The sequence below is a fragment of the Capricornis sumatraensis genome, chromosome 14 (genome assembly GCF_032405125.1).
Source record: "Capricornis sumatraensis isolate serow.1 chromosome 14, serow.2, whole genome shotgun sequence".
Taxonomy (NCBI): Eukaryota; Metazoa; Chordata; class Mammalia; order Artiodactyla; family Bovidae; genus Capricornis; species Capricornis sumatraensis.
The window spans coordinates 36,197,317-36,209,534 of NC_091082.1; positions in this window are offsets into that span (position 1 = coordinate 36,197,317).

Consider the following 12,218-nt stretch of genomic DNA (forward strand, 5'->3'; position numbering starts at 1 on the left):
TTCTAAACTGCTGGCTCTATGTCTATTTTGAATGCAAAGAAATTTCTAGCACATTGAAAGCAGCTGATGCTGATAGAGACTTTATCTGATCATCTCAACAGAAGCAGCAAAAGCTAGTGGGCCAAGTGACCATCTGCCCTCTGTTTGAGACCATGGTGGAAATAGGCACGGAGGTGGTGGAAGGAGAATATCTAATCACCTCTTCAGAAGACAATTTTTCCTCTGGAATTGTCTCCACTGCCTTGTTCCTGTGGGTTGAATTCTCCTTAAAATTAGCCAACTCTGTGCAGGGGGACTTAGAGCAATGAGAAATCCATAATATTACACGGATTAACCAAATTGAAAATTAGCAATGAGTTTTAGGCTAGGAAGAAATTCGTTTTTGGATGACAGAGAGGGACAGTGCTGGCAGAGAGCCAGTTTAAATGAGGAACTAACCTTGGGAGAAAGAACACAGATGGAGAAGAGCAACATGAGCCTGCCCGAAGGAGAGGGAATGAGAGGACATCAGCCACGAAGTCCAGCACTTTACCCACATTTTATGCTTGAGAGCTGAGCCCATCTCTCCCCATTCCCATCCAGGCTGGACACAAGAACCAAAACCACCTACCCATCTGCCTTAGTATGACTTTGTTATTCAATTGTGTTTATCATAATTGAATAATTTACTATTTACATAATTTACTATTCCAGGAGACATTTTTACAGGCAAATAGCCTTATTGTTCAATAGAGGAAATTCCAGCTCTTTCAGTTAGAGAACATCAACTGTGCATGCTCAAAGACTCTTTGACATCCAGTGTCAAAATCCTTGCCTTGCTGTGTCCACCGTTATATGCCAGTCTTTGTTAACCATCCTCAAGCCTCTATACTGAAAGACTGGCCTTTGACCAAATTTCAAGTTCTCAATAAATTTCAACCTTGCCTTTTCCCCTCTAATCCCTACTGAAACTCTGTGCGGTGGTGTCCTCCCTTTCAACAGTGAGTAATCAGCTCAACTTTGTCTTATCAACAGGTTGTGCTGGTGTTATGTGGGGATCCATCTCTGGACATACTAACATACAATCTACATTACAAGGTTAGTTGATAATCACTATTGTCATTTTAATGTATGGGAAATACAATGTTTTGGAGAGTTATCTAACGCTTTACAATTTACCAAACACTTCCCCATGTATGAGCTTCCCTTGTAGCTCAGCTGGTAAAGAATTCAGCTGCAATGCAGGAGACTTGGGTTCAATCCCTGGGTTGGGAAGATCCCCTGGAGAAAGGAAAGGCTACCTACTCCAGTATTCTGGCCTGGAGAATTCCATGGACTGTACGTATAGTCCATGGGGTCGTGAAGAGTCTGGACACAACTGAGCAACTTTCACTTTCCCATGCATTATCTCACTGGGCCCATTTGCCACTGTGAGAGGTAAGTAGGGTAAATGTTGTTGTCATGACTATGTCACACACGAAAATGCAAGCCTAAAGAGGGTAAGTGATATATTTGAGGTTAAACAGCCCATTAATATGCAAAGTGGAATCTTAATTCCAAGTTTCCTGATATCACATGCTGACTGTAAACCCTCAGTGGTTTAGTCATTCAGTCATGTCACACTTGTGACCTGGTGGGCTGTAGCCCAGGTTCCTCTTCTATGGGATTTCTCAGACAAGAATACTGGAGTGGGTTGCCATTTCCTCCTCCAGGGAATCTTCCCAACCCACGGATCGAAACTGGGTCTCCTGCATTGCAGGCAGTCTCTTTACCAACTGAGCCACCAGGGAAGTGTAAACCTAGAATCATAATTATAATATTTAGTATTTAAATAGGATATAAAGCATTTGCCTAAATCTTAACGATTTAATGTGTATTAGTTTTCTAGGACTACTATAACAATACCACTACTTGGTGGTTTAGAACGACAGAAATCATTGTCGTTTTCTGGAGACTTAAAATCCAAACATCAGGATGTCAGCAGGGTTGAGTCCTTTTGAGGTCTGTAAGTGGGGATCTATTCCATGACTCTTGCTTAGCTTCTGGTGGCTTTCTGGAATTTTTAGTATTTCTGCATCACTCCAATTCATGCCTCCATGTTCACATGGTATTCTGCCTGTGTACATGCCTGTGTCCAAAATTTCCCTTTACAAAAGGAAACTTTATATTGAACAAAGTCATATTGAACAAAGGTCCTACCAATTCCAGTATGACTTTTAACAAATTATGTCTACAGTGACTCTGTTTCCAAATAAGGTCACATTTGTGAGGCAGTAGGGCTTAGCACATACATTCTGAGGGGAATCAATTCAACCTATAGCACAAAGATAAGAAAATTTGTTCCACCTTTGCAAGCCCAACAGTTCGTAATTGATGCTTTTGTTCCCAGTAGTCCTTGGGACAAAGAATGGTTTTTAAGACAGTAAAATTTGCCGTTGTATAGAGACACTTAATGGGCTTTCTAGGTGGCACTAGTGGTAAAGAATCCACCTGCCAAAGCAGGAGATGCAAGAGACATAGGTTCGATCCCTGGGTCGGGAAGCTCCCCTGGAGGAGGAAATGGCAACCCACGCCAGTACTCTTGCCTGGAGAATCCCATGGACAGGGGAGCCTGGCGGGCTACAGTCCACTGGGTCGCAGAGAGTTGGGCACAACTGAGTACACACACACACAGACACTTAATACCTTAGGGCAGATACATTTCCTGGGCTGCTATGTGGCTAATTTTAGTTTATTCTCAGTAAGTAATCATGAGTACTACATGAATTATTGAGTCAAATGAGTGTGGAGAAGCCATTGTTTGTATTCAGTTTAAAGGATGCATCCATTTCAATTGCATTTTGAGAGTGAGGGCAACTAATGAATTGTGTCCACTGAAGAGCCTGGTCCAGATGGCACAAGCTGTCCCCTGGTGAAAAGGGGTTTGTGCAAAAATACAGTTTGAAGAAAATAATTTATTTTAGTCAAGAAAATCAGGGAATGTGGCCTGGTACTAACTTGGGTGAATTTATTCTGGAAACCTTTTCTGCTTTAACATTCAAAGGCTGATCCCAGGAATAAATATTCTGCTCCTCCACAGGGGACTTATTTAGTAACCGTGAAAATTATACCACAACTCGCACACACACGGGCATACACACATACATGAAACAATTTATGAAACAAAACTTCTCCTTACTACAATGTCCTTTAAGTTTTTCTACTCGATTGTATTCTTTAAAAAATATTTATGTGGCTGTGCTGGGTCTTAGCCGCTGTATTCAGGATCTTCGATTTTTGTTGCAGCCTGTGAACTCTTAGTTGCAGCAGGTGGGATCTAGTCCCCTGACCAGGGGTCAAACCCAGGTCCCCTGCATTGGGAGTGCAGAGTCTTAGCCACTGGACCACCAGGGAAGTCGCTGTATTCTATTTTGTTTATTAAAAATGTCAGTTGTATGCCACTAACATAAGTTCATGACCCAGGAAAGGTGCAACTTTGGGAAAAACCTGATCTAGAATAGGTACTCAGGAGTGAAACTACTAAGTGCCAGTTATATGAATGTTTGACTTTACAAGGAAACGCCAAATGGTTTTCCAAAGTGATTATAGCAGTTTACACTCCCACTAGGAATGTGAAAGAATTCCTGCAGCTTTACCTCTTCTCTCCCATGCTCGGTGTTGTTACAGTTCTTCATTCTTGCTAATCTGGTGTGTATAAAAAGGTATCTCAGTGTGGTCTGCACTTGCAATTTCCTGAGGAATAATTAGCTTGGACTCCTTTTTGATTACATTTTCACAGTCTCAGTGAACTGCCTGTTCATGTCTTTTTGCCCATATTTCTGTTGGGTTTTTTACAAGGTGCTTATTGAACAATTTGCAACACACTCTATAATGTTTTGTTCATTTAATGCAGGGCTTAAATGGGAAGATTATTTCTTTAAGAAAGGATTGAGATTCAAGAAACTTTATCTGGTATGAAGGAGGTGTAAGAAGAAAACTGGTACCTTATTTTTGGTTTACTACTGAGACCTCCTGTTTGCCCTTGTCAGGAGTAAACCTGCATCAGGAATACTCTGCTCTCTCAGCTAGGTTCAGGACCTCTTCCCTGCTTTCTTCAATGTGTAATAGCCTTGCAGACATTCGGGATGCGGGTATCATTCCTCACTGACACTGCTGGAGGAATGCCAGTCCATCCCCCCCTTCCCTGCTGTGTTTCTCTTCTACCCTAACTGGATGGCTTGCATTTCTGCCAATCTGGCATTGGGATCTGGGGCTCCTGCACATTCTGGAAGCTTCTTTTGAGGTCATCCATAATGTAGTCCTGGTGGCTCAGATGGTAAAGAATCTGCTGGCAATGCAAGAGACCCAGTGTTCGTTCCCTGGGTTGGGAAGATCCCCTGGAGAAGGAAATAGCAACCCTCTCCAGTATTGCCTGGAGAATTCCATGGACAGAGGAGCCTGGTGGGCTACAGTCCATGGGGTCACAAAGAGTCAGACACGACTGAGCATCTAACACTTTTACACTTTAATAATGTAATCCTGAGTTGAAATTCTGGATCTTCTCTTTCACACATCCCTCTCTTCCTTGATATTCATCACAAGAGGTAAGAGAATCACTGGCCACTGGGTATTGGTAATTATGATGCTCTGACCAGGGAGCTCATGTCCTTTGCCTGAATCTGCTCCTGCTTCTCAGTCAGGGTGGGCCTTGTCCTGTGAGGGTTTTTGTAGCAGTGTAGTCCATGAAACCACTTCATCTAGCGGATGAAATTTCCACACAGTAACCAGGTCATAGTTGGGGTTTGCGTCATTGACTAAATCAATCATGAATATAGCCACCTGAATATTATAAAAATTTTAAAATGCACAAGGCTCTGTAATAATAAATGAAATTAGTCATTTTATCACAGAATAGGGTTTATGGAATGGCCTTACGTAGGGAATGAGTGAAGTTCAGATTTCTCACTTTTAGGATCTGGAGCATGACTTCATTGTTGCAAGGTTCAGAGTGGTCCTAGTTTGGCTTTGATGACATTATCCTTGATAGTAGCTTTAACCTCCTTGTCACAGATCAGGGATCCTCAGATTAGGTTTCTTGGAGCCTCACTGTTCTGGGGGAAAACCCTCAAGTGGACATCAAACCCCTCTAATGTGTCTGCCTCTAATGTGCGAAGACCACCAGAGCAGGTGGCCAGAATTCTAGGCCCTCTCCTCTGTTTCAGCCAGAGCAGTCTTTTTGTTTTCTTATTTATAATTAGAATTCCATGTAATAATGCATTTATAAATGCAACTTCTTTTCTAGAAGTTTGGAAACCACTGCAACAGTTAACATTGAAGCAAAGCTTAAATAGTGGATTGTAGCCAAAGAGGAAGGGCAGGCTAGTATTTGCTGACAGTGTCTTTTCCTTCAAATGGACACACAGTTCCTAAGGATAACATCTTTTTTTCTTTTCCCTTCCCTTGAGATTTCTGATGGCTGGTCAAGCATCCATAACTCCTCCCTTCACCAGCTAGTGTGGTCTTCTGGTTCCTTATTGCATCAGACTGACCTTGTCTTCCCAAATCTGTGCTTCTCTTCTCCTCTGGTAATGGAATTTCAATCCACACACCCTCACCCAGCCAAGGGTTTCATTTCCCAGCTCCCCATGGTGCAATATGGCTCTGTGGCCATGCTTTCACAGTGGACTGTGAGCACCAGTGATGTGTGTAATTCTCCCATCACTTGTTTAAAAGGAAACTGCTTATCCAGGAGTTTTCTTTCACTCTTCCCCTCTCCCACCAGCTGAGCACAGATGTGATGGTGACCCTGAATCCCACGTGCAGATAAGGACAACTCTGGGAGAAGATAGAGCAGCAGATAGAAAGGGCCCAGGACCTAGGCCTAGGTGAAGCTCAGTGTCCCAACAGGTGGGACAGCTTGCCTCCAGACTGTGATAAGGGTCTGTAGTTAACTGCTGTGTAAGTGGTCTGCAACCTTATTCTGTAATAGAATCTCCAAATCTAAGAGCTTCGGAGTTGAGAGAAGAGTAAGAATCATTGAAACCAGTTCTAGGATTTACATCCCTTCAGAGAGAGAAGTTACTTTTGGATTTCTGAGGTCCTGAGATCACAGGGAGTTGGGGTGTGGGGTGGGAACACGTTTTACATAGAGACTGAGAAGGCAGACTGCCTTGGAGAGAGCACCCCTCCCCTCCAGGATTTCCAGCCGACAGCTCTGGGTGTTGGAAGGACAGAGGGAGGGCTTGGCTTGCTGGAAGCAACCATCTTAGGTTCTCACACAAGTCTTAGCTCTGTCTTGACTCTTCTGGGGGTCTCTACTTTGGGGACCCCATCTTTTTCTTTCACTGCACCTTGCAGCATGCAGGATCTTAGTTCCTCAACCAGAGATCGAACTCGTGCCCCTGGCAGTGAAAGCGTTGAGTCTTAAACACTGGACTGCCAGAGAATTCCCTGGAGACCCCATTCTAATTCAACCTCAGTGGCTTATAGAGAAGAAAACTGTGCTCAGGTGTCTTCTTCAAGGTCACACAGTGATTTGGTGGCAAAGCCGGGACTAGAATTCAGATATCCCTAAAGTATAAGACTGTCCATGCACCATGACAAAATGTTTGACCACATTTTACAATAGAAATGAAGAGTTATGTCTCTTGATCTTGGCTTCTTGTCTGTTCTTGCGCTGCTGATCAGATTCCTGCTTTCCTTCTTAAGTCTCTTAGCTCAAGCCCTGTCCTTATCTGAGAGTTCACCTTCTCCATCCTCCTGCATCTCTACGATTTCCCTCTCTTTACTGAGCAGACTCAGCTTTCTGTCCGATCCTACTCTTTGGCCTCTTTTCTCTTTTTGCTCCATTTCAGCAGAGCATAGAAACAGAGACTAGGCAGGAGCCCTTTGGACGACAGCCCATAAAACATCAAGACAAACAGGACAGATTGCTTGGAAGTACAATCTTATAATATTCAGGGATTAAATGAGTGACAAGCTAAAGGCTCCATATCTGAAAAAGACCACCACCTCCACCGTAGGCACCTAGAGCCAGGGTCTCAAAATGAATGACTGCAGGGAAAGGACCAAAGTCTCCTAAGAAGTCACATCCTCCACTCTTCATCCATTTTTCCTGTCAACACCTTTCTGATTGAAAAGAAATGGGAAAACTGTACTTGAGTTTCACACTGATCCTTTTTAAGATCCAGCAGAAATTCCACATCCTTTCGTTGCCTCCTAGATTTCAGTCTCTTCTCTCTTTTTCCTCCTCGTTTTTACATCAGATCATTTAACAGACAAGGGTCAGAACTGAAAATAAATCCTCATTTTCCAGAGCTACCTACAATGTCATTTACTGTATTCCTAGGTCTCTGGAGTCGACACACGGGCACGTAGATACACATTTGCAAAATAAAACCTCAGCTCACAACCAGTTTCTGGAAGCTTGTGGTATTGCTTTGGGCTGAGGACTGGACTTTTCCAGGGGTTGTTCATCCAGATTGCTCCTGTGTTCCCTATCACCTTTCATCCAGGGATCTTACCCGAGTTTCTAGCCCAGCACTAATGCTCGTACCTCCCCACAGAGCCACCAGTAATTACTTTTAACAGAAGGAAACTGAGGTCCAACAACAAAACAAAAAAGACAATAGACTGAGTGGATGGGGAAGTGTCCAGCCAAGTTAGAAATAAAATTCATTTTGAGTAAAAACCAGGAACACATGCTTTGATCTCTTTTTCTTTTGGTTGATACCAAAAGGGGATCAACATGCAGAGGGTTAAACATGTGGGGGAAATAAATTTAGTGGTGTTGGTTCAGGACAGAACATATTGGGAATGAATAATAGAAAAACAGTACTCTCACTAAGTTTCATAACTCCAGCAAATTTGTGGATTGGGGTTAACCGAGGCTGGAATTCCAGAACTCAAGTTACCCAACTGTGGCAGGCCAGGGGAATTTCTGTTGGTTGGATGGGAAATCTTCAAGGTCAGCATTCATGTTCAACTGTACTCAACACTTTAACCCAGTATGTAAGTAACTTTCTTTCCATTCTTATGTTGATCAGGAGCCTAGAGCCTGAATGGAACAGAGAAAAAGGTCTGTATTCACTTGGACTAAATGTGGCCACTGGTCATTAAGAATGCTGACTGTGGCCATTCCCCGTCAGCTCCTCGTGCCTAGTGCTAAAAGACACTGGACATCTCTGGCTGCAAGGACTTCAAGCAACATCATGAACTTGTCACTTAATTCGTGAGCTGCCACGAGTCCCCAGCTAGCTGGCTATGTGAAAATGTCCTACCTTCCCATTGAGCTGGAAGTCCCTTGAAGTCAAGGACTCCCTCATATTCCTCTGCAGCTCCTGTGTTGCGCCATGTTGACTTTCCATCAGCCAGCGTTCACTGGGGAGAGCAGAACCACTATGAGTATCACAGGATGTATCAGGCAATTGTGGGAGAAGCTGGGCAAGTAGAGATGCCTAACTGGGAGCTGGAGGACTGGTGATTAACCAGTTCTCTTGAAGCCCTGGCGTGAATGGAACAGTCAGAGTCTGCCAAGAATAGCCAGGCACATCCAGTTGCTGGGGTGGGACTGTGAAAGCAAAGTTGGTAGAGAAGTCAATGGAAAACCATTGCCTTTGAATCTGGTGGTGGGCCTGGGACCACTGGACCAACTGTCAGAAGAATTACTAGAGCAAGTCCAATGGTAGTTGCCAGGGGCTGGTGGCAGACATTAGTCAAAAGGTACAAATATCACACAAAACAACACTGCTACTACTACTAATAAAGAGGGTGGGAGGAAACTTTTGGAGGGGATGGATGTGTTTATGACATCACTTATTGGGATGGTTTCACAGTTATATACTTACTCTTACACTCATCAAGTTGTATACATTAAATATGTACAGATTTTTATATGTTAATCATACCTCAATAGGGCTTCCCTGGTAGCTCAGAGGTTAAAGCATCTGCCTGCAATGCAGGAGAGCTGGGTTCGATTCCTGGGTTGGGAAGATCCCCTGGATGAAGGAAATGACAACCCACTCCAGTATTCTTGCTGGAAAATCCCATGGACAGAGGGACCTGGTGGGCTATACTCCACGGGGTAGCAAAGAGTCGGACACGACTGAGCAACTTCACTTTCTTACTTCAATAAAATGGTGAAAGAAAGAAGGAAAGAAAGGAAGGAAGAGAGATTTGCTGGATGTGGAATGGAAAAGACCAAGGACAAACTGGAGCCCAAGAGCACTTTTGCATCTGTGTGTTGCCACATAAAACCACAATGACCTTCACGAAGTAGTGGCTATCGCTCTACTTCCACCGTCCAAATCTTTCCCCCATTTCTCTTTGGGTCAACTCTAACCCAGAATCATACAGAGAAGGGGATTCTGGGAAACCCCTCCAGCTGAACCAAGTTACACAATGCAGTACAGAGTTATCACAGATGTGCGATAGTCTCTTTGAACTCATCGGGTCAGTTTCTGGCATCACTGGGAAAGTTCTAATCTAGAGTCAAGAGATGAGTCGGGGATGGTTCTACCTCTAAATATCTGTCCTTAGCTAGGTTGCTTGACCTCTCTGCCTGGCAGGTCCACAGATGGGAAAAGGTGATTCATCACCTCCTAGGAGGTCCATGCAGAGGGAAGGGACTTAGAATGTTAGTGAGCTTTGATAACTTCCAGCCAAAGGTTCTAAAGGATACTAGATTCTGCAACATTATTTCTCTCAGATTTTGCTAGTGTGCATTTAAAGCATGTCTATTTAGAGCTGAGTCTCCTGGCTAAAGCAAGGGTTTGAAAATCAGAAATTCCAACTATTTTTTTTCTCTAACTATATTCTTGGCATGCTATGAAATTCGGAGCAAGTCGTTAAACCATTTGCTGTCAACATTTACTTATGTACAGAATGGGGATAATCACATTCCAAGAACACCAATTGCCCACTGCCTCAGTCCCTTAAAGAAAGGAAGACCCAGCAGAGCCATTATAAGCTTTACCAGAGCAGTGTTCTACAAAATTTCCAGGGCTTGCTCTGTTATCTCCTTCTTGGGACAATACATAAAATTGTGCCAGAATTTATGAAGCCAACAAACCTGCTCCATTTCACCTTGAGCTAAAGCTGCAGAATTTGCTCCCTTTGATGATACACCATCAAATACAGAAAAACTGGTTCCAGTCTGATCATCTGCAAAGCAGTAAAAAGCTTCCTGCCTTGCTCTGTCCACAGGATGTGGTGACAAGGAGCCCAAGAAAGATGGAGGAGATGGATTCAAGCCAGGGCAGAGGAAGCAGGCTCTAACCTTCAGATTACCCTCTCCAGAGACCAAGTGCTTCCCACAGAAGAGTTGGGAGCCCTGCCAAAGACCCCCTCCCAAGACCACAACTCTGAAGAGCATAAAGTATAAGCTTCACCCCTTGGATGTAGAGGGTTAACTTCATGGCAAACAAAGGGTTAAGAAAAGAATTCACAATAATATCTCCCCCCACACACACATTTTTCATGAGCAACGCTGTCCCTTCCGAAGTCTGAGTACTTTAGTGCCTTCCCTGAATAATTACTGTCCGGGAAATTAAACGTTTCAGCTCTTTCTACCTGGTATCTGTTGTGTCAGCCAGAACCCATTAACAAATGTAAACTGGTGAGACTTGAACACAAAGTCATACCTCTTGCCTTCACAGGTGACAAAGCTCAGAGTAGCATTTTTCATCCTCAGCTTTCTATCGTTAGCAAGTTTGTTTAAAAAGGTGAGGGCTTGGGAATCCCCTGGTGATCCGGTGGTTAGGACTCTGAGTTTTCACTGCTGAGGGCATGGGTTCAATCTCTGGTTAGCAGACTAACATCCCACAAGCCTCACAGCACAAAATAAAATATTGGGTTGACCAAAAGCTTCTAACAAAACTTTCTTGTTAGGTTTGTTAGAAACTTTTGGATAATACAGTAAAATAAAGGTGAAACCTTGTATTGCACCATGCACTTTCTCCCACAGGTCTCTGTGATCCAGGGACATGTTTCAGCAAGTTGGCTGACGGACAATAAGTGAGGTCTGAACATTTATAGAGTCGAAGATGAATACATTTTGGTACTTTAAAAGCCCGGCATAAAAATAGCAGTAAGAATATTTCATGATAAAAACAATCAGTTCCGAAGTCCTTTATTCATTCCCCCGCTTCTTAATTGGAAGACTTTGGTGTGACTTACAGTGTTTGGGTCCGGTGTCATGTTTGTTATGTTAATATAGTAACCAAAAGCTATGGATAAATATTTATGTAGTTACAAAACTTTCAACAGGCCCCAAACTTGGAATAACCCAAAAGAAAGCAAAGCACTCCATTTTGGGCAGTTGTAAATCCCCAGTTATCAACGTGACTTGGACAACGGAAGGGAAGGAGTAAGCCCCAATGGCTCCCATATGTTTGCTGAGAGCAGCCTTTGGGGGTGGGGGTAGAAGGAAGAACAGAGGAAGGGCCGCCGTGGACAGTCTGCATTGAGTGTCCCGACAGTCTGGGAATAGGCAGAGCATCATTTTGCACTTGTCAGCTGTTGCCCGGTGGACGCCTGCGTGATAAATGAATAATGGTGCCACGGGCTTCTTCTTACACTAAAAAATTCAGTGCATATGGTTCTGGCTGGTTCTCGCTCCCATCCTGTCTTTTGGTCATTATGGAAGTACATTTGTTCCCTGGGCCATAAAAAAAAGGGTATTACAGCTTTTAGAAGAGAATTGAGGCCAACAACTTAGAGATTCAGTCTTGAGGGACATGATATAAAGAACTCATATCTGAACCCTGGATGCAGGGTCATTGAGAAAAGTACTCGGGCTCAGTAGGGCAGGGCTGTTGAGAAAAAGAAGAAGCTAACAAAGATTGTTCTTTGGAATCCATAAAGACCCAATTGTATTTTATTTTAGAAAATATTTATTTATTTGACTGTGTTAAGTCTTTGTTGTATCCTGTGGGCTCTCTAGTGCAGCATACGGACTCTCTGGGTGCGGCATGGGCACAGTTGCTCTCCAGCATGTGAACTCTTAGTTTCCCAGCCAGGGGTCAAACCTGCGTCCCCTGCATTGCAAGGTGGATCCTTAACCACTGGACCACCTGGGAAGTCCCCACTGTGCACATTTTAAACTGGTAATCACTTGAGAAATTTTAGAAGAGAAAGTAAACTGAGGATGCTTCCAGGCATATATGCATTACAAGGTGACTGTGGGCTGACAGTAATTTGGGGCCAGTGATCAGAGTAACAATAACTGTACTGACCTCACAAGTTTGTCATGAGAAATAAAT